This window comes from Lontra canadensis, unplaced genomic scaffold, assembly GCF_010015895.1.
Source record: "Lontra canadensis isolate GAN:19392208 unplaced genomic scaffold, GSC_riverotter_1.0 scaffold56, whole genome shotgun sequence".
NCBI lineage: Eukaryota > Metazoa > Chordata > Mammalia > Carnivora > Mustelidae > Lontra > Lontra canadensis.
The window spans coordinates 8,110,830-8,138,436 of NW_022631050.1; the positions used below are offsets into that span (position 1 = coordinate 8,110,830).

The following is a 27,607-nucleotide window of genomic DNA, read 5'->3' on the forward strand; positions in this document are numbered from 1 at the left end:
CTTTGTAGGGCCCAGGAGCTCTAGTTATTTTTTTCAAAGACCCTAAACGTGTTTTCCTGACATTTCTTCGTGTTGGTTCTAGCTCTGACCATTGGTTTTGTTGGTGGTGGTTTTTTTAATGACACATCTCTGCAGCTGCCTAATAGCAGCCCCCGTATTCTTCCTCCTCTCCTCCCCGGACCATTCACTCACTCATTTGGGTGTCCATCCAATAACATGGATTTACCAAGTGTTCTTAAGGAACCTGCTTGTCTCAGCACTCTGCTAGGTGCTGGGGCTGTGGAAATGAAGATGGGGCCCTGTGTTTAATGAGAGGATGGGTGTCTGGACAAATGATGACACAAGGGCTTCACAAGTGATCTGGGAGATGGAGAGGCACAGGGGATCCAGCCGGGGTGGGTTGGGGGAGGGGGGCTGCAGGAACACTTCTCAGAGGCAGGCAACAATTCCTTAGCTATATCTTGAGGGCAAGTCAGGACCTTCCATGTGGGACCTATTGACAACTGCAGGCAGTGGTGATCTCGGAGCCCTACCCAGTGGTGTGTGGGAGACAATGGTGTGCCTTTCTTCCCAATTCTGCATTGTGTGACCCCACATTGGTAGTTTGAAATCAGCCATGGTGGGAGAATTTACACAACTGCAATCTGCAAATGTTATAGATCAGGTACCCCTGCTCTCTTCCCGCCAGAGCTGGCTGTCAAGTATCTGCTAGCATGATGTTGGTCCTGTCACAGCACCCTCATACGGTGGTAGAAAAAGTGTCACTGGGAAAAGGAAGAGATATAACTTAGTCTCTGGTTCTAATATGTGAATAGTCTGCCTGTCTGCCTAGTCTTACCTCTCCCTGGTTCCCAGGTAAACACTTCCTGGTAAATCACTGCCCTTCCTTGGGTCCCTCAGCAGAAGCCCAACAGAGTCTTTAGGACTGATGGCGTGTACCACTGTGATGTGAGTCCATGAGCTGGTTTCTGACAGTGGGTCTAAGGGTAATGAAGGTAGGAAGGTAGAAATTATAGGCAGCATAGCACTTGTCAAACAATTCCCTGCCCTCCCCTCCTATATCACTGTTGTTGGAATGCAAGCTTGGGTCTTTCTCCTCACATCTTAAGGCAAAGCTGGAAACACAAGCTTTAGATTTCTTCACTGCCCCGTTTGGTGATTAAAATGTATATAAATTTGGGCTTCAACTCCATGATCATTTCAGGATTTTTGTTAAAGATTTATTTATTTATTTTAGAAAGAGCGTGTGTGCGTGAGCAGGGGGAGGGGTGAAGGGAAAGGGAGAACACAAGAAAAAAGCAGACTCTCTGCTGAGCATGGAGCCCAGAAGCAGGGCTTGATCTCATGTCCCTGAGATCATGATCTGAGCCAAAATCAACAGTTGGATGCTTAAACAACTGAGCCACAGGCGCCCCTTCATGGTTCTTCAATACAGAAACAGAGAGAAATAATACAAAAATATGCTTTGGGGCAGTCATTGGGAATAGCAAAGAGTTCCCAGCTGAGCTCCAGATGCTGAGTGGTCATTTAAGTGGAAAGCATCATTGGGCTACTTTGTTCTAGATGACTGTCTGCTTCTTGTATTTGAAAAGATGACACAAAACTGAGACATTTTCTTCTGCAGCCTGGGCATTGGTGTTACCTCATCTCTGCAGTATCAGAAAAAGGGAGGGACAGGAACTGGGCCAGTTAAATCCCCAAAACCAGAGTCAGCTTATTTTGTTGGATTCTGGATGCTTGTTTTTCTGTTCGCTCTGCTGACAATTACATTCAATAATAACTTAAGAGATTGATTCATATAATTTAGCCCTGACCTGTTTCATACTTAAATTCTGATCTTCTCCGAGATCTCAAAGATCTTGAAAGGAGAAGATGGGAAAGGAGAAGAAGGGAAAGGAGAGGTGCCATGGGTGGCAGTACTGTCTTCTAGGTTATGTCACTTCATCCTTAAAATGCCATCAAGGGAGGGATAAGGATGCTGAAATTAAGGGAATGAAGTGAGTTGACCAAGGTCACATGGCTGGAGTGGTGGTGACAATAACATAGTAAGAACTACTGAAATTAACCCAGTACCTCCCCAGCACTGTCTCTTTACTGGGCCAGTTCTCACCCTGACCCTGCAAAGAAGGTTTTATCCTAAATATCCTACAGATTAAGAAACTGGGCCCCAGAGAGCTTCCATGACTTGGCCAATGTCACACAGTCAGGTTTTTCCCCCTGAAATTTGAACCTAAGACTGCGGAGCTCCAGAACCCAAGCTCTTTCTGTTAGGTTAAGCCGTCCTCTGCAGGCAACTCTGGGCTCTACTTTCTTTGTCTCGCCCAGTGTAGATCATGTTGGGGCCTCCTTTATACATAGGTTGTTTGTCATCTTTTGCTCTGTCTCATTGTTCCTGCTTCCCTCTGATCCTTCTGCATTGCTCTGATAGTCTCCCCACGCTTGTGACTTTCCTGCCAAGGTAGCAGCAATCCCCTGGGTCACCTTTGACCAGTTTCTTAGGACCACTAACCTTTCGCTATATCCTCCAGTTGAAGCTGCTGCCCTCCCTTTCCCATACGTGCAACCAGTAGAGAAAAGGCGTATTTACAATGAAGGCAAACAAGAAATGGTAGGTTTCGGTGTTCTGCATAGCAAGGGAGATTTCTTGCTTAGAAAACTTGAAGGCATTTCCAGACCCAGCCATGGTTGCTGACAGCTTCCAGAAGACCTTCCCAGGGAAACGTTCAGATTGGTTTTAGCTAGTTTGGCTGTTCATCTTCCTGGAAATAGGGCCTGGAAAGATGACCTCTTCAGACGGGGTCTGTCTAATTACGCACCTCAACAGTTGGATTCTATGCCATCAAAAGGAATATTGGCAATGTTCCCTCCAATTCAACGTGCCCCACAATCAACTTGTCTCCTTGTGTGGCTTTTCAGTCCCTCAGCAAGCACAGTTCCGTCTGTTTCCTTGCCAATTTCCAAGTCTGCTGCAAGAGAGGCAGATTCTTCATTACCCCACTCCCTGCCTTCACTTAGACTCCTATCATGTGTCCTGGGGTAACTGTCCAGGTCATTCTGTCTCCCAGTCCAGTTCCAGTCCAAGCTGCCCTGTAGCCAGAGTGAGCGTCCCCAAATGCAGATTTGATTCTATCACTGTTCTGAAATTTTACCTTTTGACAATCTGCCCCATTTTTTCAATATAAAATCATAAACTCCTTTGCCCAACCTATAAGACCTTTTGTGATTTGGCCCTGCTTACTTGCTCCTACTTACTTCTCACTTCTGCCCACTCCTGCCTGTACTTCAGATACATACTGAACCACTGCATTTGGAGATTTAAGTAGTTATTAGTCCTCATGATACTCTACAATATTTATTTTTACACCCTCTTTTAGGTGAAAAATGTGAGCCTCGTAACACACAGCTGGTAAGTAGCACAACCTGACTTTAAAGATGAATCTTTCTATCTCTGAAGACCAGGGTCTTCCTAACAGACTCAGGTAACCTGGCATTCTTTGTGGAGTCTACCAGGTCTGCAGTGAGAGAGAAAGAGAGAGAGAGGGAAAGACTGGACCACTCCACTCAGAAAGCCCTGACATTTTCTTCCCATAGCCCTGTCCTATCTCTCTGCCTCACGTGATTTTACAGAGGTGAGGGGTAACTGAGCCCCACAATTAAAAATCACTGCAAAATTCACTGCGGCCAAGGAGGAAGCACACCATTCATCATGTGAACTGTGCTCAGATTCCATTGCTTGAGTTTAATCAGACTAATGAACCAGCTGGCTTCCTTTCTAAAGTGATTTCTGCTGTTTCCATTACCGGGTAATAGCACAGCAGGATTTGAAAGGGAGAAAGAAGAAAATTCAGCTGGGGGGAAAGGACATCCTCCAAGTTAGCCAGCTGAAGGGTTGGCTGTACTGGGGGAGGTGGGGCAGAGTAGCTGGTGTATGGAGGAAGAACAGGCTGCGACCTTGGTGGTATCTGGGCCCAGCCTATCACCTCCTAGCAGATGATCCCAAGGAAGGGAGGAGGTTTTTAAAGTATTGATGAAGACAGCTCCAGGTGACATAGAGGCCAATACCCCCTTCCCCCACCAAGGAAGTCCCCATCCACAGGCCTTGCTTCAGTGAGGGGCCTGGGACAGCCATATTGAATTAGCCCATTCTGGTCACTTGACATAAGGGTAGCCTACAAATCTGGAGGCTGGCAGGGGCTATAACTTGGGTTTGCCCTTGAAAAGATGAGCGGGGACAAATTCTCTATCTCTGAAAACCTGACCCTAGAGGCACAAAGAGAAGTTGCTAGTTAGGCTCTGGGGAAGAGAGAGAAAAACTCCTGTACATGTGGGGTCTGTGATGGCCATTATGGATTAGATGACACGTACGTCTAAGTGTGCCCCGGGGAATCCCAGTTTATCCCAGTTTAATTATGACTAGGGCCTCCTTTCACTCTCCTAAGTATTCTGGTTTGGAAGAAAAAATATTCAGTCACTCTAATTATGGATCATAATGGGATATGGAGTAGGGGAAGGGAGGAAGGAGAGAAGACTGGGATCAGGCCTTCATGAGCCTTGTGGGTCAGGCTGAAGAGTTTTGGATTTATGCTAAAGGCAAAGGGGATTTTAACACATGGGAAAGTACAAGATCAGATTTGGCTTTTTACAAGATCATTCTGATAACGCATGGACAGTGGATGAGTGATGTGCTCAAGAGGCAAGAACAATGGCTGGGAGGCTAATGGAACAGTGGGGGCAAGACACACAGAGGCCTGAATTAAACCAGGTGATGATAGAGGATAGAAGAGCAGATGTGTTCAAGGACTCTGCAGGAGGAAGCTCTGAGAAGACTTGGAGACTAATTAAATTGGGGGGAAAAAGAGAAAGCTGTTAAGGATGAACAGAAATGCCTTTCCTCAGAAAGGGACTGCTGGCATCAGGAAGATGGTGACTAGAGCTTTGGACATGTTGGTCTTGAAGGCCATCAAAATGGCAGCTGAGTGATTAGGACTTGATTAGGGAGAGAGACCTGGTCTGGAGACCCTGAAGGGGAAGGTAGCTTCATTCACGGAAATGGAGAGACCACACAGGAAAGAAGAGTAAGCTGAGGAGAGGGAAGAAGGAGAGATGGCGATGAGGATGGCACACAGAGCTGCCTATGCCTTGCGTCGTGTACCCTGCCTTGTATTATGTTTTATTTCATCTTCTCCTTCCCCACTGCTGACTGTAATCCCTTTCAGGCCTGGCACCTTTATAAATGTTGAATCATCTACCACAGCGCCTTTGTGTAGCAGATTGTTAGGATTGATCTGGTACTAAGTGATGGGAAAATGTTTAAAGGCCAACAGTCTGAGGATCAGGAGATCACTGAGGTCCTGAGGAAAGCATCTTCCCATGGTATCCTGGGGCTGATGGCAGACTACAATGGTGCATGGACTAGGGGGCGAAGGTAAAACAAGCCAGTGACTTCAGCCACGCTCTGGGTTGCCTTACTTTCTACTAGCCCATCCTCCTTCCTCACCTTGAAGGCAGTATTATTTTTAATTGCTTTTGAAAGAAGGAGTTGAGGTACTTGGGACTTGGAACATCACTTGAGACGGGACAAGCACCAATGGGGGAGTTAGAATGTCTGTTTTTCTTACCTAAATTCAGTCCCCTAGGAAAATGGACAGCACTACCATGTGACAGGAAGAGCTGCCCTGTGTTCAAATCACAGCTTTGCACTTGCAAAGGGCACCTCTGAAATAGCTCAGAACAGTGGGAAGAGTTCTGGAAGTTGAAATCAGGTCAACCTAGAGCCAATATCTGGCTCTGTTACTAATTTACCTGATAGCTTTGCAAACTTGTAAAGTTGCAACATCTTTGAATCTTGATTTCCTCAGCAGAAAAACGGGGATACTGATGAGTACCTTTCAGTTTGCATAACTAATCTGTGGGCCGTGGAAACTGGAGCTCACAGAGGTTCTATGTAACCATCCAAGTCACTTGGCTAGTAAGGGGTGGGGCTGGATTCCCACCCCGCGCTCATCCATTTTGTTGCTTTTGTACTTTCTGGGACATTTTGTGACCTGGCACATGGATGATTTATAGATGGATGCCCTCAACTCTTTTTGAATGAGGCAAGGCATCAATAACTAGATATCCAGATAACTAGATAAATGCCAAATCAAGAATATGCAAAGTTCCCTTGCTAATCCCCACCTTGGGACCTGAGGAAAGCCCCCTGTTTCTCATCTATAAATGATTGCAAAATTACATGTCTGACTATAGCTAGACGAGTCAGTGTCAGCAAAGGCACCCAGTAGAATGTTCTCATAGTAGGCACTCGTTAAATGGTAACCAAAGCTGATTGTTTTGAGTTTTGGGCTTAACTCTTCCAACAGGCTTCGCTGATAGTGACAGCGATTGTTGTAGCGGTGTGGGTAGTTGTAGTAAGAGCAGCATTCACTAACATTTTCAGAACACTAGGAAGTCTTCAAGTGCCAGAAATAACTCTCATTTAACTCTCATTTAAATAATCTCATTTAAATTCACAACAAGCCTCCTAAACAGATATCATTACTTATTTCCATTTTGACAGATTAAGATAGCAAGACAAAAAGAGAGAAGATAAGTCCCTTGTCCAAAGTCATCTAACTAGTAGTATGTAGAATAATAGGGGTCCAATGCAGGGCTTGGGGCTTAGTGAAGTATCCGCCTCCAGTGGATGCCAACACATGAACCCTAAGGTCTGTTGGAATGTGTTCCTATGCAGAGTATTGTGAGCCAAGATGGAAATAAGAAGGCACCTTCCAGGAAGCACCATGACTGTTGAAGAGGAAGACCCAATTGGCCTCCTGCTCTGATTCCAGAGCTGACCCTGGGCTTCCAAGGACAGGACTAGCAGCTGGGACAGAGGTGAGGTATTATCACTACCCCCAACCTGCACTTTCACGGCCCCCTTACCAGCCAGTCCCTGTCCAGAGACCCTACCAGCCTTGCTGAGGCCAATGGGATGGAGAAAGAGACCTGGGCTACAGGCTGGCAAGAGACTCTCACGGTCAGAAGGGAGAGACGTGGAGCAAGGACACCTGCTCAGAGGGGCTGACAGGGAGGCCACCAGCCTGCTCAGCTGTATGCTCTGTGCAGGAGCACTACGGCAGAAGGCACCGTCTGGGCGGCCATGTGGATGTGGGCCATGAATCAATCAAAGCTCATGGGTACCAGTTCTGGGCTTCTAGGGACTCTGATCCCACTTGCTCCCTGTCTTTGTCTGCTGTCCCAACAATGGGATTGGTGTGTGTGTGCGTGTGTGTTGCATTTCCATATTGAAGAGGCAGAAAAGATGGAAGTCCTAGGGTCCATCCTCATCCTGGAACTCAAGCCCAAGCCTGCGTCCTCTCACTCTCTCCCTGTAGCTGCTCTGTAGTCCACTCCCCCAGATTGTTGGCAAAGCCACTGAGCTTCTGATTCAGTGACATTTTCTGGGATCACTCTGTTCTTTCTTCAGAGCCATTTGATATAGAACTGGGAACAGGAAGCCCACTGTCTCAGAGGACTGGATCAACAATGGTGTTCCCCAAGCACCTGAAGTCTACAGGATCTCAGAGCAGTGGGGGAGAGGAAGGAAAGAACGAATGTCCCTTGGGTTCTAGGCATCAAGTATTGTCACAGATCGGCTTTTCTTTTCATCCCCTCAGTAACACTAAGAAGAGGGTAAAATTGTCCCACTTTTGAAGAGAGGAAATTGAAGCTAAGAGAAGTGACTCACCTAAGGTCACTCAGTGAGTAAGAGGCCTAAATGATCCTTCACACCAGTCTTCTAATTCTCTGTGATAACTCTTCCTTACGTCACACACCCTCTGATTTTTGCTATAAGCTAGGATTTCTGGGGATCATCACTGGTTTAGAAGGCAATGATAAATAGTCCGAGGTTGGAGGGGCGTACACACCCACAGTGGATCATTATGCCTTGTCTCATTCTATGTGCTCTGGATCTAGATTCTATTAGAAATTCTCATGGAAAGTCAGATGAATCACAGACCGAATTTGGCAGACTCCAGGCATATGGGCCCAGACAGGTGTGAACACAATCAGACAGAGACACACACATGCACCTACCAAAGACTCTTGGAATTGGAAGAGAATTTGTAGGTCATTTAATGCAAATCCCTGATTCATGGACTAAAGTTGCAGGAATTGAATCAAGCAGCTTTCTAGTCTATGCTTGGAGATTTATAGACTACAAGTTGCTACCAAAGGAAAAACTGTTGTAAGAAATAGTGACAAGAGATGTGTGGCCCCAACAACACACAAGCTTAGGCTGTAGGCACCCAGATGGTGTGGTGGTAGTGGTCATGATGGAGATGGTATGATGTTGGGAGCAGCAGGAGGGGTGATGGTGGCCATGGAAGTGGGAGCAATAAGGGACAGCGGTTGAAGCAATGTTGGCAGAGGCAATGATGGTGGCCACCGATGGTGGAAGTAGCAGAATGTGGTTGGAGTTGAAGGTGGTGGTGGTGGCAGTGATGGTGATTAGAAATGGAGGGGACGTGTCTTTAGAGGAAGAGGCAGGGATACAAGTAGAAGTGCTACTTGTAGTGGTTTTGGAGGGAATGGTGTTCTACCCTCTAAGATTTAGGGTAGGTTGAGCTCCCCAATGCCTGGGAGCCAGTACACACAGGGGGAGCCCCAGGCCCAGGATGGGCAGAAGGCCAGTTCCTTCCCAGGACCCTGAACAACTGCCCACTTGCCTCAGGGGAGCTCATTGCTGGGAGGATAATGAAAAGCCCATAGCTCCTGCCTGGCCTATCGAGCTCAGGGTGCTGTGTGGCTCTGATGGTTGCCCAGGCTTGGAGCTGCCCAGACACAGCCAGCATCCTCCATTCCCAGGTAGCCAGACAATAGGGCCTAGCAGAGTTCAAGGCTTCTGTAGGAATGGTTGGGGTGGAGCCATCCTCAGGTCCTCTGCTAAGCAGCTTACACACATGCTCACACTCACACTTACACAGTCTCTGCAGAAGCTCATGCTCTTCGTCTTTAAGAGCCAGTAGACACAGGATGGAGTGTGTGTTTACTGCGCCACGTGCCCACCTCCGCCTGATCCTGATCGGGCTGCTTACCCAGTGCTGGCAGCTCTGTAACCGACTTAGTCATCGAGACACCACCAGTGAGGAAAGTCACCCTGCTGTTTCCTTCTCTGAAGTGAGAGCACAGCAGATGAAGAGTCACAAAGGGTGGTCCCCGATGGCAGCCATCCGTGGCCGCCAAATGGCTTCCTGTTGAGTTTTAGCACCTGTGTCACCTGTCAGGAGGGACAGATGGGCTACGTGACAGAGGAAGCCCCCATGCGGTATGGTCTACATCCACTGGTGTGATTTATTGGCTTTCCTTGGAGAGTAAATATTTGCAAGGCTGATTCCGTGAAGCCTTGATCCACAAGGATTCCTGCCATTTTTGGTGTTCCCCAGCACCCCTTCCCCACAAAAGTATGTGCTCTTCCTGTTCCATGCACTCCTTCTCCCTTCGCCCCCACACTCCCGGCCATACCACCCCAATCGCAGACTCACTAAAGTGCCTCCTCTAACCTGATCCCTTCCTTCCTCACATGAGTGAGTAATAATTGCGAGGGCAAGGACGTGGGAGGACATGCAAATACCATTCCTTCTTGGTGCCTTGTTTGTGGGAGGTGCTCAGAAAATGAGCAGTCAGTGATGGGAAGGAGGGCTGGGGGCACAGATGTGGCAGCTCCCCAGTGTTTTCAAGGCCACGGTAACCGCAGCACAAGGAAGGATTCAGCTCAGAGCTTCAACAGCCTTTAGGAAGCAGAGGGCCCAACTCAGCGTTGCCAGCCCACCAACAGAGCTCCCTAGGACTTCCAAGGGCCACAGGCTGTGAGGACAGGGAGCAGGCAAACCCTCGCCTTGGACAGGTTGACACAAGACAATGGCACACACTGGTACCTGGCAGTTCTCCAGAAACCCAATTTGAAGGGTTTCTTCTGTTTCCTGGTTACATGGGTTCCATGAGGATGTGTAGTCAGTCAGTTGTTGCTGGCTACAGCCCCTTGAAACTCTGGACAGTGACTCAGAGATTAGCCAGAAACAACAATTCATCTGTGGGCATAGGCTAAAGCACTGTGTGTACCTGTAGCAGTGTCCCTGCCATCCCGCCTGGCTCCCAGCCCAGGTGCAAGGGTAGTTCCCCCACGTTCTAGCCAACTATAGGCATCCACCTGTTCCCAGCTCATGGCATTCCACTGGCATCTGTTGCTGGTCTTGGGGTTGGCATGTGGACTTAGTCAAGCCAAGGAACTAGCATCCGTGCTTGAGAAAACATCAGATTTCTTGAGAGGCACATAACGCACAGAGCCCTCATAGCCATTAGCAGCTATCTTAAAACCACAGAGAAAACCAGCTCTGGGTAGACGCTGACACTGAGCGCAGCAGGGTGGACCATCAGAAAGAACTTGTGTATCTGATGCCATCGCTGATACCTGGATTGCATCATGCCTACGGCTGCTCTCCCTTGCCCTCCCCCCGTCACGTCCAATAAGACATTTTCTAATTGTGGACAGCAGTTTGATTCAACATGCTCTGGTCCTTGCAACCAAAAGGACCCCAAGTGATGCTCATCACAGGGCTGGCTGGGGAAGAAGATTCTCCCTGTGGAGAGAGGCAGACAAAAACAATGCAGTCCAACTCCTGTTTCCAACGATTCGCCTTTCGTGGTAACCTCCTAGAGCACCTGTTTCATGTCATGACCCCAATATTCCTCTTAAAAATTCCTCTGTAGAACAGAGGTCAGGGCAAGTATTTAAACAATCCTTCACCGGGGTGCCTGGGTGGCACAGTGGGTTAAACAATCCTTCATGACATCTTTAGAGATGGTAGCAGGAAAATAAGCCTAGAAGGTAATCTGCAGCTAGACGATCTGGTTCTCAAGATAGGGTTTGGTCTTCCTCAGACCGTCCCTTTAGGTTTCAGTCCGCATTCTCATGCTGGGTACCATCGAGCATTCCAGAGTCCTGCCTTAGAAATCCATGCTTTCTGACATCTAGTCTGGGAGCGAAGAAAAGGCCCTAAGAGGAAGAGGAAGTGTGTCTCCCACCTTCTTAGTTTTCTGTATCAGGTCCTACCTCTTGCTTGAGTGATTGACTCAGAAAAGACCACATCTCTCAACTGTTAAGAAGAGGCACTGCTTGAAGCCACAGCAGCAATAATGAACAACGTTGCCAAAAAATGAATCCCAGGACACTGCAGTGATATAAGATATGAGAGCCAGAAGTCAGCCAGAAGGGAGGACACAGGAATTACGACTTTATAAGATATGCATTGCATCATGCCTCCTTGCCTGGTTTGGACTCCCAAATCTGCTGGGCCCGTGCCTCTTCGGCCCACACTGAGTACAACACAAAAGGGATATCACAGTCTGTACCCTCCATTCCCATGTTGGCAGTAGAAGACTGGGCGCACTGCCTGGGTTTGACCCTATTTCTCTTACTTGTTGATTGTGTGACCTTAAGCAAGTCATTTGTCCTTTGAGCCTCCGTTTCCTTTCGTGTGAGTCCACTACGTAAGTTGTCATGAGGATTCAAAGGATAAAGTATATAGTGTGCTTGGCACATTACTAGTTTCCCAAATGTGGTAGTTTTAGTTATGAGTAACCCTTCAGCTAGTTTTCCACTTCCTTCTGTGACTTGTCTCTTCTAGAGATCCCTATGTCTTTACGACTCTTTCTTCTGTTGGGCTTCTAGGTCACCCTCAGGTTTGACATGCAGCTTATTCTTTGCTGAGTTACTCCACCATGACAACGTCCTACAGACATTTCTGAATGGCCTCTGGTACAGCCAGGCCCAGAACCTGTCCTGTCTAAATGTATCCTCCTGGGCTACACTCCTATCCATCACATCTAAGCTGGACCAACCCCAAAGCTTTTGAAAGACTCTGGAGATAACCAGGGAAGACTGCCTCTAGGCAAATGAACCCGTGAAGCGGTCCCCTTGGAAATGAGGTGCATGGCTCTCCCTTGAGTCTTTGCCGTTTCAATGACATGATGGCATTGAATGGCAAACCATGCTAGCTTGGGATGGAAGCAGGGCTGGGCACTGACAGCATGGTAAACCATCTGATCTCTCTTACTAAGGCCCATCTGCCTGAGGTGGATCAGAGCCGACCAAATCTCCTGGGGCTACTAGAACCAGATGCCTCTCAACAGGTTTTGCCATTGATCTTAATAAATACAAGAAGACAGCAACTGGCAGGAGAAATCCAAAGCAGTCTTGGCCTGGAAGGCTTATGCTCAGACACTCTCACTATTTCAAATCAATTCAACCAATATTTCCAGGGCATCTCCCATGAGCCTCTCACTGCACTAGGCTCTGGGATTACACAGAGGAGTAAGAGGTATCTCTGTCTTCAAGATGCTTAGCACTGGAAAGAGAGGAGAAAGGGGGCCACATGCAGGCTGAGTAGGGTAATAAAGTATTACAGGTTCTAAGAGGGGGCTGTAACTAGGGTATAAAGGGCACACTAAAAAAGGAGGGGTCAGTCCTCCTTGGAGTAGAAGGTCAGAAAAGTCTTCACAGAGGAAGTGACCCAGATATCATTTCCACGAATATTTACTGACTATCAACTTGCACTGATTTCTGGGCTAGAGGATTTCACAGGCATTATCTCATTTATGCTTTACAAAACCCCTGTGAGGTAGATAGTATCATCCCTGTGATTTTTCAAAGATGAGGAAACTTGAGTCCAAAGGCCACATGCTAATAAATGATATTGGAACTCTGGTATAATTAGAATTGTCTGACCAACCCGGTAATGGATATCCTAACTTTGAGGGTCTATTTTGCTGATGCACACAAGCTTCAACTGAGCAATTATACCAGTAGATGCCCAGATATGACAGGAAAATTCACACAAGTGAAACCCACATACAGAGAAGCGAAGGTAAGCCCTCCTCCTTCATATCCCCACTTCCTTCCTCATTATCTTTCTCAGTTTCAGAAGTCTTAAACTTGGCCAAAAAAAAAAAAAAAAGTCTCCAAAATCCACTGTGCTTCTCTATTTCATCATGTTGGCCTTGAAACTGACGAAGAGCCTACTGCCAAGGAGGAGGGAATAGGGTGGGCTGGGAAAGGAGGGATAACTGGGGAAGACAGAGGGAGAGGGAAATAGGAGGAAATCCTGGGGGGTTGGTGCTGTGAGGATGCAGGCCTAACAGAGGACTGGATGAGTGGAGAGGGTGAGGGGAAGCAGAACGGGGACAAGAGGATACAGAGAAGAAAGAGGAGATGGTTGAGAGATCCAGAGAGGATGAGCAGGAAGAACCACAGCCAAGTTCAAAAGGGCGCAGGAGCAGGATGTCCCCATGGTCAGCCAATCCCAGTTTCCTGGCCGCAATCCTGTGTCCCAGTCTCTTTGGGAGATACTGTGCTGGGTCCTTAAAAATACAGACTCACATATTAGAAGGACTGTTTTCTGGAGGAAGAGATTCAGCAGGCCTGGTTTCACTCAAACCACAGGCTCTCTGTCTGTAAAAGAGGGGAGCGGGGATCAGCGAGGTGGTCCTTCCAGCTCTGGCATTCCAGGATTTCAGGGCCATCCCATCTTCCCTGAACTTGGCTGGAGAGAGAGGAGGCTAAGAGCGAGGGGACTTGAGCCAACTCTGCAGGAGCATGGGAAGAAGCAGCAGCTTTAAGATTGAATCAATAAATAAGCTGCTTCATCAGGAGGCAATCTTAGTCCTACCCTCATCCATAGAAATTCCTCAAAACTATTTTGTCGCCTTCCCATGTTTCCTTTTCCACAAGCAGATTCAGCTTCTACTGAGTGACAACCCAGAGGCAGAAGAGGTTATGAACATGTACGTCCCTAGCCCAGGGTGGGAGGCTGAGTTCTATCCTTTGAAGAGATCAATCATGTCCAGAAGCCAGGAACCTGTAGAGTTACCTTATTTGGGGGAGAGAGAGGGGAAAGGCTTTGCAGGTATGATTAAATTAAGGCTTTTAAGATGAGGCGATTATCCTGGATTATCCAGGTGGGTTCTAAAGGCGATCACATACATACTTATAAATGAGAGGCGGGGAGATCTGACTTGGAGAAGTCCATTTGAAGCTGCCGGCTTTGAAGACTGATGTGGGTAACACAGCCACAAGCTAAGGAGTGCTGGGAGAGCAAAAACAGATTCTCTCCTTGAGAGCGTCCAGAGGGAGTGCAGCCCTTCAACACACTGATTTCTGCCCAGCAATACTGCTTTTGGACTTCTGGTGTCCAAATCTGAGAGAATAAATTTCTGTCATTTTTTTTTTTAAAGCATTAAGTTTGGGGTAATTTATTACATCAACCCTAGGGGAAAAAAATGCATCCAGCCTCCTCCTTCCCCCCACCCCAAACCTACACATTCTGCACACATGTCCTGTGTTCTGAGTGTGCCATGGGCCGGCTGTTCCCTCAGAGCAACAGAGCCATCTGGACTCTCTGGGCGAGCTGTGAGGAAAAAGCCACGGACTAGGAGGTACGGAGAGGACCTGAAATGGAGATCCCATTTTGTCACTTTTTTGGGTAGGAGAGGACTTCATCTCTCTCAGCCTGTTTCCTTGTCTGTGAAATTCAAACTGTAATCCCTGACTACTTCCATCACATGAGGACTATGTGAGAGAACGGATTTAAAGGTAGTTTGTCATCTTTAAAGCTCTGTCCGTGTACCCTTATTATTTTTCATTAAATCTTGCTTCCTGGGCACAATCCTGGGAAGATCTCTAGCAATATCATCCCACAATCCTTAGGAAATGCAACTAAGAGTCAGGGTGATAGAATCTTCTATGGCCTTTGCTAGCTCACACGTTTCCCAATGCTTGTTCTCTGATTCTGTGAGATGGGAAGCAGTGGAGAATGTGTGAAAGATCCTGGGGTGGGGGGGCACGGTTATTGATGTAAACCCTTTCCCAGCTCCTCTAACATAGAGTCACGGATATGCTTTATCCACGGATTGCTCAACACCATAAAGAAAATCCTAGGTGTGTTCATGACCTCTGCACCACCCTGATGAAAGTACCTGGCATGAGTCTGATCACTTGTGGGCAATGTCTTATTTGCTTTGTGTCCCCAGTGCCTAGCATGGTAGACCCAGTAAATGTTTGTTGGTGAGTGAAGGAACGGACTGATGTATGAATGGATGTGTGCATGAGTGAACGAATGAGTGAGTGAATGAATGGAAATGAGTCTTGAACATCCACAGAACCTTTCAGCCACAAACTTCTCATGTCCATTAATACTATCCCTGTCTACATGTAACCTCCATCCCACCATCTCACATTGTCTATCTGGATCTCTGTTCTCAGCTTGGCTGGGACACATTCTAGCAGGTCTCAACCCAAGAGTCCCTTCATGTGTGTGTGTGTGTGTATGTGTATATATATATATATATATATATATATATATATATATATATATATTCTGTTGTGCTCCCCTGAATCTCCTGCTTACTATCTCTAATGGGTTTCCAGCCACTGCTTTGGGCCCCACAGATACAGCAGCAGCCTGTCCTGGTCACCCAGAGGGCAGCACCCTCTCTGTCCCACATTCTGGTAGACCGCCCATCTGCACCTCGGACCAGCAGCAGCACAGACTTAGGGTCCCCCAACTCCCCTCCTGCCAGGTCTAAACTCTTTCATCTGGGCTGCTGGGGTCCCATCACGGTTCCCCCAGATTCCAATAGAAATATACTTGGCAGGGAGAACCAAACATTTCTATAGATCAAATGGAATCAGAGAAACCTGATGTTTTTCTTTTATATTAGATGTTACAGCAGTCCATGCTCATTGCATAGAACTTGAAAAGTACATAAAAGCACAAAGTATTAGAAAAAAGTCATCATAATTCCACTCTCTAGGGTCAATCACCATTAACATTCTGGTGCATTTCTACTCAGTCATTTTTCTATAATTCTTATGTAATTTAGATCACAGAATACATGCAATTTAAACCTCGCTTTCTAAATGTAATATTTAACACAAACCATTTTTTCACATCGCCAAAAATACTCCATAGATATCATTTTTAGTGGTTGTATAACATTCTTCAGTCCAATATTAATAATGATTTACAAGCATAATCCAGAGTTGGCCTTCCCTCAGTGCTTTAACTGAGCCCCGTTTTCTTTGTTCCCTGGACAATCCATTTGCAGAACTCAGCATCATCTCCTCGAGCTCTCTAAGAAGGATTAGTTCATTCCAGAGCCACAATGAGCATGAGCAGTATAGACCTTCACTGAAGATTTCACAGCAAAGATAAAAGAAAGATTCTACATTGTATATCCTACAACAAATAACTTTAATAAACACATCCCTTCAACTTCTGATTTATATTACGCCCCTGTGTGGCCGGAATGCCAGCAGGAGTTTTCTTGTTTTTGTTTTTCCTGGTCCTTCTTTCCTTCTTCCTAGATACCACTCCCCCAACCCCATCATATTTTTAAATTACTGTTATAAGAGCTCCTAGCTTCCCAGCAGGACTTGGGAAAGCAAAAGGTCTCTGAATACTGTGACCCACCTACCTCCTGTAGAAGGCAATTTAGTGAGAATCATTTGATACTTGAATAGGGCTTAAAATAAACCAGTCCATCTTTACTACTTCCATCGACCTCACCTATCATCATCAAAGTACTTCTTCCAGACATGTAAAATGCTTTCCCTAGGAATAAATGACTTTCTCAATTTCATTAAACTGGTATATAATAAAGCCTTCTTGATTTTTTTCTCATGGGACCAATTCTTTCTTATTTAGATCTGAATAAGAAAAAACTTGTTTTAGGAGGAAAGGGAAAACTGCCCGTGCAAATATAGAACTTGATACCCAGAAAACCATGGTACTTACCAATTCTCATCAAGGATTATTTGATTGGGGGAAAGAGGAGATATAATTTAAATAAAAGAATTTCAGTGTGTAGTTATACTTGGTGAAAGAGAGTAGCAGCGGCCTAAAAGCAAGCCAGGAGGTGTGTTCTGTCCATAGGGAAGGTCCCTTCACTGTCAACAGTAGTCTCTGTCCCTGAATGCCTGGAGGCCCCCTTTGCAAGGGAGCTGCCCAGAACTCTAGTTCCAGTAGAGCTCAGCTCATTTCCAGAAAGCCATAGCAAATTGGGGTGTGCTCACAGGGAAGCTAAAATAACCATTTGCAGGGCTAGAAGAAAAGACTGAAAGAAGGGGACAGTGGCTCCGTGGTAAGCCACTGGGGACAGCAGAAGGGGTTGAGGTGAAGACATACGGGTGTGACACGGTCAATCCTCAGAGGCTCTATGAAACGGAAGAGCCAGTTGGTCCCAGAGAACACAGCTCCAGGTGGGAGATGAAGGATGCTCTGCTCTCTGAGCGGTGCATTCATTTGTTTGTGAACATGAAAATGAACCACTCTCCTGGGAGCCGGGTAGCCAAAAAGGCGCACCGAGGAGCTCCCCTTCCCCAGGGTGACTGTGCTTAGCGGGTGGGAAGATCTGCGGGTGGAGAGCAGAGGGCGGAAGCTGGGGTACCCCCTTCTTGGAGTCTCGGAACCCAGGGAACTGGAGGCAGGCCTCTGCCCCGCGCCCCGCCCACCAAGTGTCCTCTCCACTACTGGAGGCTCCCAGAGGAAGGGGATGCGGCGAGAAGGAGTAGGTTGTAGGTTTAGTACCCCTTCAAAAAAACACCACCACAAAAAACCAGGGGCCCAGTTAAATTTGAATTTCAGATAAATCTACTTCTTAAGTGTAGCTACGTTCCGAATATTGCACGGCAAGCCTAAGATGACGAAGTGAGTAACTGTCCAAGTTCTCCATCAATAATAGAAAAAGAGGAAGTTAGGGAAATAGGGAACTCCAGTTGTTGGAGACCCAGCATAGACAGCGCATGCGCGCTTGCTAGAGCCGGACAAGGACGGGCGGGGAAGACAAGAGGGAGGGAGAGACACTGAACTCTTGGCACCGTCACTGGCTGAAGACAAATACTTGGGGAGCTCACAGGAAGATAAAAATGGTTTTTAAAAAAACTTGGTTTCGGGGCATCTGGGTGGCTCAGTGGGTTAAAGCCTCTGCCTTCGGCTCAGGTCATGATCCCAGGGTCCTGGAATCGAGCCCCGCGTCGGGTTCTCTGCTCAGCGGGGAGCCTGCTTCCACCTCTCTCTCTGCCTGCCTCTCTGCCTGCTTGTGATCTCTGTCAAATAAATAAATAAAATCTTAAAAAAAAAAAAAGCTTGGTTTCACTGTAAACAGAATATTAGTCATTTATGTGAATTTTCACCATTTCTGTCTTTTTAAGCTATCACCATCCCTTCCTCATTTGTAGTCGCGCGACGGGAGTGTTTTAGGAGAGCTCACCAGTCCTTTCCAGCTTCGCTTTCACCGTAAAGTCACACTTAGTCTGTGAAGGCTCTGATATCTGCCTGTCCTGGGTCCAGGGTGGATCTCTGTGTCCCACTGTCTCCTCCCCTTGTCATCATGAACTGGCTTTGTGACTGCTGGGAAGTTTTCCCCCAAAGTTCCTCTCCAGGATACCCCTCCTCCTGCATCACCATCCCAGCTTCCTTTTTGGTTGGAATTTCCTTTAGAACCGTTTATCTGTTGTTTCCTCTACTTTCTGGGAGATTAAATAGTCAGCGAGTGCATCAGTTGCTCTGCTTTTAGCCAAATGTTTCCATAGACCGGAGTAGTCTGAGTTCCCAGCTGAGTGTATTTTCTCCGTATTTCTTCTGTATTTCTTAAACATCAGTTTGATGATATGTACCAGAAAGACACTCTCCACTTCCTCTAACCAGGTGCTACCGTGTCAGTTCCTGTCTTGAGTTTTCCCGCTTGCTCCTCTGGCTGGAGCTACTCCTGTGTATTTCCAGACGGCACGAAGTCTTCTTGGCTCTCAATTCTTCTCTAGCCTCTTGGTAATGGGTATGGTTTTTCATGAACGGCTCCCATCCTTCAGTAGTCCTTTATCAGCCTTGAGGACCGTATTGCTATGACCCAGAGAGCATGTGGGCTGCCTTGGGGGATGACCTGCTTCACTTTGTTCACGGCGCCTGCTCTGTGTTGTATGAACAGACACTATGAACCTCTGTAAGGAGAAGTATGATTTCAGGTGTCCCACACAGGCCCCTCGGATCATCTTATTCATCTTGCTATCTTGGGAGTCTACTCAAGCTTCCTTTCCTTTACTTGGAGATCACAACTTGTTCTTCCTTTGGGAACTGCAGCTCCCTGCCACCTCCTTCCCCAGATCCCCTCCTGTCTGTTGGAGCCATCAATCACAACATCCCACTTCTGGTCACAAGGGAGGGAAGAGAGAGCAGCAACCCCCCTCCCAGGGGTTTCATCCCATCTCCCTATCACAGACATAGCATGTGTTCCAGTCTGCGTTGGTCTTCCTCTGGTAGCATCTGCGAGGCTGTTAGTGCGGTGATGCGGGCCTGAACTGTGGGCAACAGTGCTTTCTCTCCTCCTGCTGAAAGAACCCCATTCTTGAAGGCAAGTAGAACTGAGGGGTGGAGGGAGAGACCAAGAGAGATCTGGTGACATCATTTGTGTCCCTCAATCCAGGTGTGCCTGTGACCACCCCACTTCTGGACTTCCTTTTTTTTTTTTTTTTTTTTTTTTTTTGCATTCGGTATTCAGTGTTGGCTTTCACATTTGTAGCTGAAGAGTCCTGAGCAACACACTCTTGGTATCTTCAGTTCTTCCCACATTTAACTGACACTAAGTGAGTACCTAATAGGTGACAGTACAGGCTTTCTCTCCCACAGTTCTCCGCATCAGTCCCATTGACTAGGCAGATCACAGAGAGGAAACAAAGCTAAAAGAATGCACAGCTAGTAAAGACTGCTGCTGGAATCTAAGTGCAAATTCTCTAACTCCAAATCCAATCGCCTTCTTCAAATTTTTCAAATTGTGATGCACACAAAGAAATTTTTACATGAGGCCAAATATATATGTATCCTGTTATGGGGTGCCATCCGGAACAGCTGGTATCTGAGGGGTGTGAACTGACAAGGGGTAGTTCCTAGAGTTCAATCTCTAGGTATGATGTGACAGAAACAAGAATGTCACAAAATAATGCTCGTCCTTAGTATATATAATGCACCCAGATAATTCCATTCTCTCCTACTCCATCTTTCCAAATGCTAGTCACGACCCACTAACCTGATTTCATGACGTACTAAAGAGATATGACCTGTGGCCTGAGAAAAACATGACCTACACAAAACCTTTCTGGGACCTGCACTTCTCTGGAGTTTTTACTTCACTCCCTTTACATTTCAGTTTGAATTGCTTGTGGTGAACTTTCAGACACAAACGTCTTTCCCCATCGTTGTTTTGGCCAGAGCTCATCTGCCTGGATTCTCCTCAGAGATATCTGAAAGGGCTGCCTCCGCGGTCACGTGTGCAGTGTGGGAATGTGGTGAACACAGCGCCAGGACCATTCCACCTCGATTCAACAACCACAGATGGGGGTGTTGCTATTTGCAGGAATAAAAATGGAGATTTGTAATAAATATTGTAGCAAGCATACCACCCGCGGCTCAGAATGAGATCCAAATTGCTCTGAGCATGTCTGGTTAACTTGTAGACGGTCCCAGAAGAGTCCGTTTCTGTGAAGTAACTTGCCCACAGCCTTTTGGTTTGAGTGGGTGAGAAGGCAGATTTGATATAGGAAGAGAAGTGATGAACAGAGCAGGTGGACATCTGTCCCCTGTCTGGCCTTGGGAATGCTGTCTGAGCCCTCAGGGGAGAGGGGCTGCAGGAACTGCTCCTATTCAGGGCTCTGTTGGCACCCAAGGCACCCTATGTGACATGGGGTGGGGGTGGGATAGGGTAGGGTCCTTGGATATTGGCAACATGCACACAGGGGCAGCCCCAGAGCAGGAGAGGAACAAAGCGTGCCCAGGGGAATCGTATTGTGTGGGGAGCCTAATGGATGTCCCCGGGGTGCCTAATGGATGTCCCCAGGGATGACCCCAAGGGGCTCTTCATCGGGCACCAGGGCCTAGCTTGCACTGTGAAGGTATTGGCCGGTGGAGCGTGTGTGGTCACTGCTAACTGCTTTCCAGACACCCCTCTGGCTGGCAGGTCTGGGGAAATTCAGCTTACATTAAGCAAACACAGTCACATTACAGAGCATTGTGTTTGGAGAGTATATGACACAAATTGCTTCTGTCTACATATTTCGAAAAGCTCCAAACAACTCTATGGGGGGTGAAGGGAGGGTCCAGGCTCCCTATTTTTCAGGGAACAAAGGGTGTGTGTGGGGGGGTAGTGGGCATGAACTAGCGTGGGCAAGGTCGTATGGCCAGAAAACGGTAGAGACAGGATTCAAACCCACGTCTTCAGGCGGAGGGTTTTTTGTTCTTTCCACCGCAGGTTATTCCCATGGCAACCCTATTAAACTGCCCAGAGAGTCCTGACAGGGAAGGAAAGAAAACCAGGATGGAGGAAGAAGGGTGCCCGCTCCTGCCACCCTCCCCTGTTTCCCCAGTGCCTGTGGTCCTGATGTGAGTGAGTCATCACCCAGTGCTCTTCCTCCTTCGACACCCCTGCTCTGCGATCCTGCTTCAGGATGGACTGCGAAGGCTGGATTTTCTGGGCACCTCCCCCAGGGGCAGCGAGGGCGGGGCGCAAGAGGCTGCTGCAGGCTGAGTCCAGTAGCTGCCCTGACCCATGGCCCCTCCAACACAACCTTAGAGTGGATGGTGCTGAGCCTTCCAGAATAAAAGTCATGGAGGGCACTGCTGTGTCTCCAGGTCCCTTGGGAGGTCTGATGCCATTACTGAGTGCCTACTATGTGCCAGGTCTTGTGTTTGTCACATTATATGCATTATTTTATTTGATTCTCATCCCGTCTCTAAGGGAACATAACCATCCTATTTTATAGGTGAGGAGGTTAATGGGCCTGGCATCACACAGGAGGTGGTAAGCAAAGCCCAGATCAGGACCCAAGGTCCTGCCATGCACTCCAGACACCTCTCAACCACACTGTATTGCTTTGGGAGCTCATTTTGCCTACTCTGGATGGAGAGGGCATGGGCATATGGAAAAGGAAGCAATGAGAACTGCTGTAGGGTTTCTGTAGGTGAGCAAACTCACCTGTGCCTCGTTGGTACGCAGCAGATGCACACTAGTAAGGCTGAGCGGGCTGGTTAAATGTTGGTCAGTTGGTAAATGGCTACCGGAGTGACTCTGCAGTATCCCAGGCATCCTGGCTGGTCCCGAGAACATCCTCACAGCCCAGGAGCTAAAGCGTTATTGCTCAAGGCTCAGGGACCTCAGGACTGTGGTAATCCCAGTGCTGTGGTCACTGTCCACTCTGACTGGCCATCTGTGCCCATGACATAGTGGTTGTTATAAATTTTAGCATCACTACCATCTGACCCAATGAGAGCTGCGGATTGGAGGCCCTTGGACACTGAGCAGTATATGAAATGCTTCGTTGGATTCTGGCTTAAGAAAAGAGCCTGCTGTCAGAGGTTACTTGGTAACTTGGAACATAGAGAGAGGTTCTGAGCACTGCTGAATGTTTGCTCAAGGATCCCTGATTCAGAGAAGATGTGTGCCTGCAGAAGTAGATATGTGATTCGATTCTTCAAATGAGCCCTATTGGCTTATTGATTTTCATGATAAAAGTCAAAATCATACTGGAGTAGTTAGCTCATTATTGTCAGAGGGACATGTTTCTGATTAGGCGGAGCTGGAAATGGACTGTACCTGCTCATGCTGGCTGTTGGGATATGGGGTTGCTCTTGTAGAACTTTGTGAACTTACACTTTACTGACCTTGGGAGTCACTGTCTGCTGCCACCTGTCAGCACTCAGGCAATTCATTTTGTAAACCGATGGTATAAACTTACTATCAATAAATATGGCACAGGACTGTAAATGTAAAAAAAAAAAAAAAGAAGAAGAAGAAGAAGAAGAAGAGGAAGAACAACCACCACAACAACAACCTAGGGAGTTCTCTAGTGCCTAAGATATTGACACCACATTCAGGACTTCTGGAAACTGGCTCCCTTCCTTCAATTTCTGCTGGGAAATAAACCTAGTATCTCCCATTTAATGAATCACTCTGACATGCCTCACACTGTGGTTAAGGGCTTAGCATCCCTTATCTCATTTACCCTTCACCACAAATTTATTATGACCGTTTTGTAGACAAGGAAACTGAGGCTTGCATTTTTTTTTTTAGATTATTTATTTGAGAGAGAGAGAGAACGTGTGCACCAGCAAAGAAAAGGAGGGGCAGAGGGAGAGAGAGAATCTCAAGCAGACTCCCCACTGAGCGTGGAGCCTGACACAGGACTAGATCTCAGGACCCTGAGATCATGACCTGAGCTGAAATCAAAAGTCAGACACTTAGCCGATGGAGCTATTCAGGGGCCCCGAGGCTTAGAAATTTTAAAAATTATCCCCACCAACCCAGCTAGAGAGAAAACCAATCGTCAAACTCAAGTCTGTTGAACTTCAAACTCTATATTCCCTGCTCGACAGCCTGGGTGGTCAAGGCCCCTACTGGAGCTCTGAGGACCTTGCGTGTTCTGGCTTCTGCCTCCCATGGGTCCTCATTCTCTACTTTACTCTCCCCCTCATTGTGCTCCAGCCACACAGCCATTCTGTTCCTCAAATGCATCCAAGTTGTTTCTGCTAATGTGCTTTTGCTCTTCTGGCCTGCTGTGCCTGGAAGGTAGGAAATTTGCAAGTTCTGGGGATATACAGATATATAAGACATAGTCCAGCCCTTAAGAATATGCAGTCAAGGGGCACCTGGGTGGCTCAGCGGGTTAAGCTTCTGTCTTTGGCTCAGGTCATGATCCTGGGGTCCTGGGATCAAGCCCCACATCGGGCTCTCTGCTTGGCGGGGAGCCTGCTTCCTCCTCTCTCTCTGCCTGCCTCTGCCTACTTATGATCTCTATCAAATAAATAAATAAAATCTTAAAAAAAAAAAACATGCAGTCAAGTAGGGCACCTGGGTGGATCAGTTGGTTGAACGTCCAACTCTTTGTTTTAGCTCAGGTCATGATCTCAGTGTCCTGAGATCTAGTCCTGTGTCAAGTTCTGTACCCTCTGCTTGAGATTCTCTCTCTCCTTCTCCCTCTGCCCCTCTCCACTCTCTCTCTCTTTCTCAAAGAAATAAATAAATAGAATCTTAAAAAAAGAATCTGCAATCTAGTGATGGGAGGTACAACCATAGAGAGATAATTATAACACAGTCTGACCAAATGCATTGCTAGAGCTCTCAAAAGACATACAGAGGGCACCTGGGTGGCTCAGTTGGTTGGGCAGCTGTCTTCAGCTCGGGTCATGATCCTGGGGTCCTAGGATCAAGTCCCGCATCAGGCTCCCTGCTCAGTGGGGAGTCTGCTTCTCCCTCTAACCCTCCAACATCTCGTGCTCTCTCTCTCTCTCTTACATCCTCTCTCTCTCTCTCTCTCTCTCTCTCAAATAAATAAATTTAAAAATCTTCAAAAAAAAAAGAAAGAAAGAAAGAAAGAAAGAAAGAAAGAAAGAAAGAAAGAAAGAAAAATAGAAATACAGGGAAGTGAAACTGAGTGCGTTCGTGTGTGTCAGAGGAGGACAGCCAGGAAAGACTTTATGGAAAGCTGATGTTAAGCAAAGAACAATCAGGAGTGGACAAGAGTATGTAGGAGAGGAGAGGTTGTGCCACGTTCCAGGCAGAGGAGACAATAGGAGGAAGCACGTACACAGGAGAGACAGTTGTACCTATGACATGGATGACCAGCAGTTTGGCGTTGCTGGAACCTATGTACGAGATGAAGCTGGAGAGGTAGGCAAGAGCTGGACTGTAGAAGGCCCTATGGCTAGGGAGACCGAATGATGTGTTGTCCAAACCAGGATACTTTGAGAGTGAGAGAGGGCATCATGTCTGCTGGGACCTCAAGACAGGAGGGATAAACTGGAACTGTCCTTGGGCCCCTGGGGTGTATAGTCATTCTCACCTAATGTCCACACTGCAGTATTTAGACATCAGTCTATGCACAATGAAGAAACACTGAAGGCTTTAACAGAGAGGTGGCAACATCAGACTTACTTTCTTTAAAGGCCATTCGGACATGGATATGGGGGGATGGGTTGGAAGAGGAGGAGGATGGCTTAGGAGGCTGTTGTACGTGCCTAAGTGGGACTGGGATTGCATTGGAGATGGTGGTCATGGAGAAAGAAAAAAATAAGGATATTTTTCAAGGAATGAAAGCAGACTGAGGAGGTAAGAGCTTTGGGATTTAATGATTGGTGAAGAAACAGAAGAGGGGAAGAATGAATGACCCCCACTCAGGTGCCTAACAAGGGAAATGGGCAGACAGCAGTCCCAACTGCAGTAAAGCAGAACGGGCTTCAGGAGCCATTTGTTGAGTTGGGTACACGTTGAGTGGGGCAGGTGGAGCTGAGGGACCCGTGGGGTTACTGGGAAAGGGGACCAGTAGGCTGTTTCTTGGGAGTCTGCAACTGTGCACAAAGGGCTGGAGACCTACCTGGAGCTCACTACAAGGTATACTATCAAAAGTGTGAACAAAAAAAGGTGGGTAGAGGTGCCTGGGTGGCTCCGTTGGTTGGGTATCTGACTCTCTTTTTTTTTTTTTTTTTTTAAGATTTTACTTATTTATTTATTTATTTGTCACAGAGAGAGAGAGAGAGAGAGAGTGAGAGCACAAGCAGGCAGAGGCAGAGAGAGAAGCAGACTCCCTGCCGAGCAAGGATCCTGATGCGGACTTGATCCCAGGACCCTGGGATCATGACCTGAGCTGAAGGCAGAGGCTTAACCCTCTGAGCCACCCAGGTGTCCCAAGGGTATCTGACTCTTGATTTCAGCTCAGGTCGTGATCTTAAGGTTGTCTGCTTGAGCCCCATGTTGAACTCTGTGCTAGGCATGGAGTCTGCTTAAGATTCTCTCTCTGCCTCGGCCCCCCATCCACCCCATGTGCACTCTCATTCACTCTCCAAAAAAAAGTAAAAAGAAAATTCTCACAGAGAGTTCTGTTCAGGGAGAAGAATACTGGGTGAACATGATTCTCATTCTCCTCTTGTCAATTTTCATTCAAAAAATAAACTTTATTTCAATAATAAGATATTTAATTAACACTTTCACAACTTGTGAAAATTAATAAGCTTATGATTTTCCCTTGGAAAAACCTGCCTCAGGTTCTCTACATTTCTGATTACATTATTATTTTCCACAAGCTAAATTTATTTCTGTCAGTTAGGTATGACATGGCTCGTTGCCCGGTGTTTGTGGAGCTCAGCCCTTCGTTCATGAGGTGGCTGCTGGAGACTGGTAACAATGATGGGACTGTAGGAATGAAGCTGGGTTGGGACTTCTATAACTACTTTTTAAAAATTTTTTAGAAGATTTTATTTATTTATCTGGTGCAGAGAGAGAGAGAGCATAAGCACAGGGAGTGGCCGGCAGAGGGAGAAGCAGGTTCCCTGCTGAGCAAGGAGCCTGATGTGGGACTAGATCCCAGGACCCTGGGATCACAACTAAGCAGAAGGCAGACACTCAACAGACTGAGCCACCCAGGCGCCCTTTTTCTTTAACTTCTTAATTCACCTTTGAAATTTTTTTTTAGTTTTAAACATGTAATACATTCACAAAGTTTATAAATTTTTAAAATATGTAAGTATATACAGCAAAAAGTCACTCCTCTACCCCCAACCCTCACCTACACAGCTCTCCTCCTTGTTCCAGGCAACCACTGCCAATTTCTTGGATAGCTTTCCCGTTTCCTCAGCCTACATGAACCAATCCAAACATATATTCTATCTTCCACCCCATGCTTATGCAAACATTTTTACAGTAGCCCAGTAGTTTTTATTTTATTTTATTTATTTATTTGACAAACAGAGAGACAGAGAGGGAGAGATCACAAGTAGGCAGAGAGGCAGGAAGAGGGGGAGGGGGAAGCAGGCTCCCTGCTTAGCAGAGAGGCGGATGTGGGGCTTGATCCCAGGACCCTGAGACGGGGACCTGAACCAAAGGCAGAGGCTTAACCCACTGAGCCACCCAGGCGCCCCACCTCTGTAGTTTTGCCCTTGTTGCTTTCACCTCATACATCTTGAACATTTTTCCATCTTGGAACACAGAATGAAAGATTATAGACATTTTTTCATCCTTTCCTATTTTATAGCTTTAACTTCTTTGTATATTCTTGTTACTTAGGCTAGTACAATATTTAAAGAAAAGTCATAGCAGGGTGCCTGGGTGGCTCAGTCAGTTGGGCCTCTGACTTTCGGTTTTAGCTCAGGTTATGATCTCAGGATCATGAGACCTGTGCGCTGTGCTCTGTGCTCAGTATGAGCCTGCCTGAGATTCTCTCCATTTCCCTCTCCCCCTCCCTCTACTCACACTCATGTTCTCTCTTTCTCTAAATAAAATTTTAAAAAAAGAAAGAGAGAAAGAAAGAAAAGTAGTAGCAAATATGGACTTTTTTTTTCATAACTTTATGGGAAATGTCTAATGCCATTTAAGCAAGCAGTAGGCCCTTGGGGCTCAAATAGTTGTATCAAATAGTTGTATTTATTTGAAAGAGAGAGCAAGAGCATGAGTGTGGGGAGGGCCAGAGGGAGAGGGAAAAGCAGACTCCCTGATGAGCAGGGATCCCAATTCTGTGCTCAATCCCAGGACCCTGAGA

At 46.9% G+C, this 27,607-nt stretch overlaps 1 long non-coding RNA gene across 1 annotated transcript; it reads left to right on the forward strand.

Annotated features, from left to right (window-relative positions):
• The first annotated feature begins 3,384 nt into the window (after positions 1-3,384).
• LOC116878167 lies at positions 3,385-7,735 on the forward strand. The gene is made up of 3 exons (XR_004384785.1): positions 3,385-3,406; positions 6,731-6,873; positions 7,466-7,735. It is a non-coding gene; the product is annotated as an uncharacterized LOC116878167 (long non-coding RNA).
• The last annotated feature ends 19,872 nt before the right edge of the window (positions 7,736-27,607 follow it).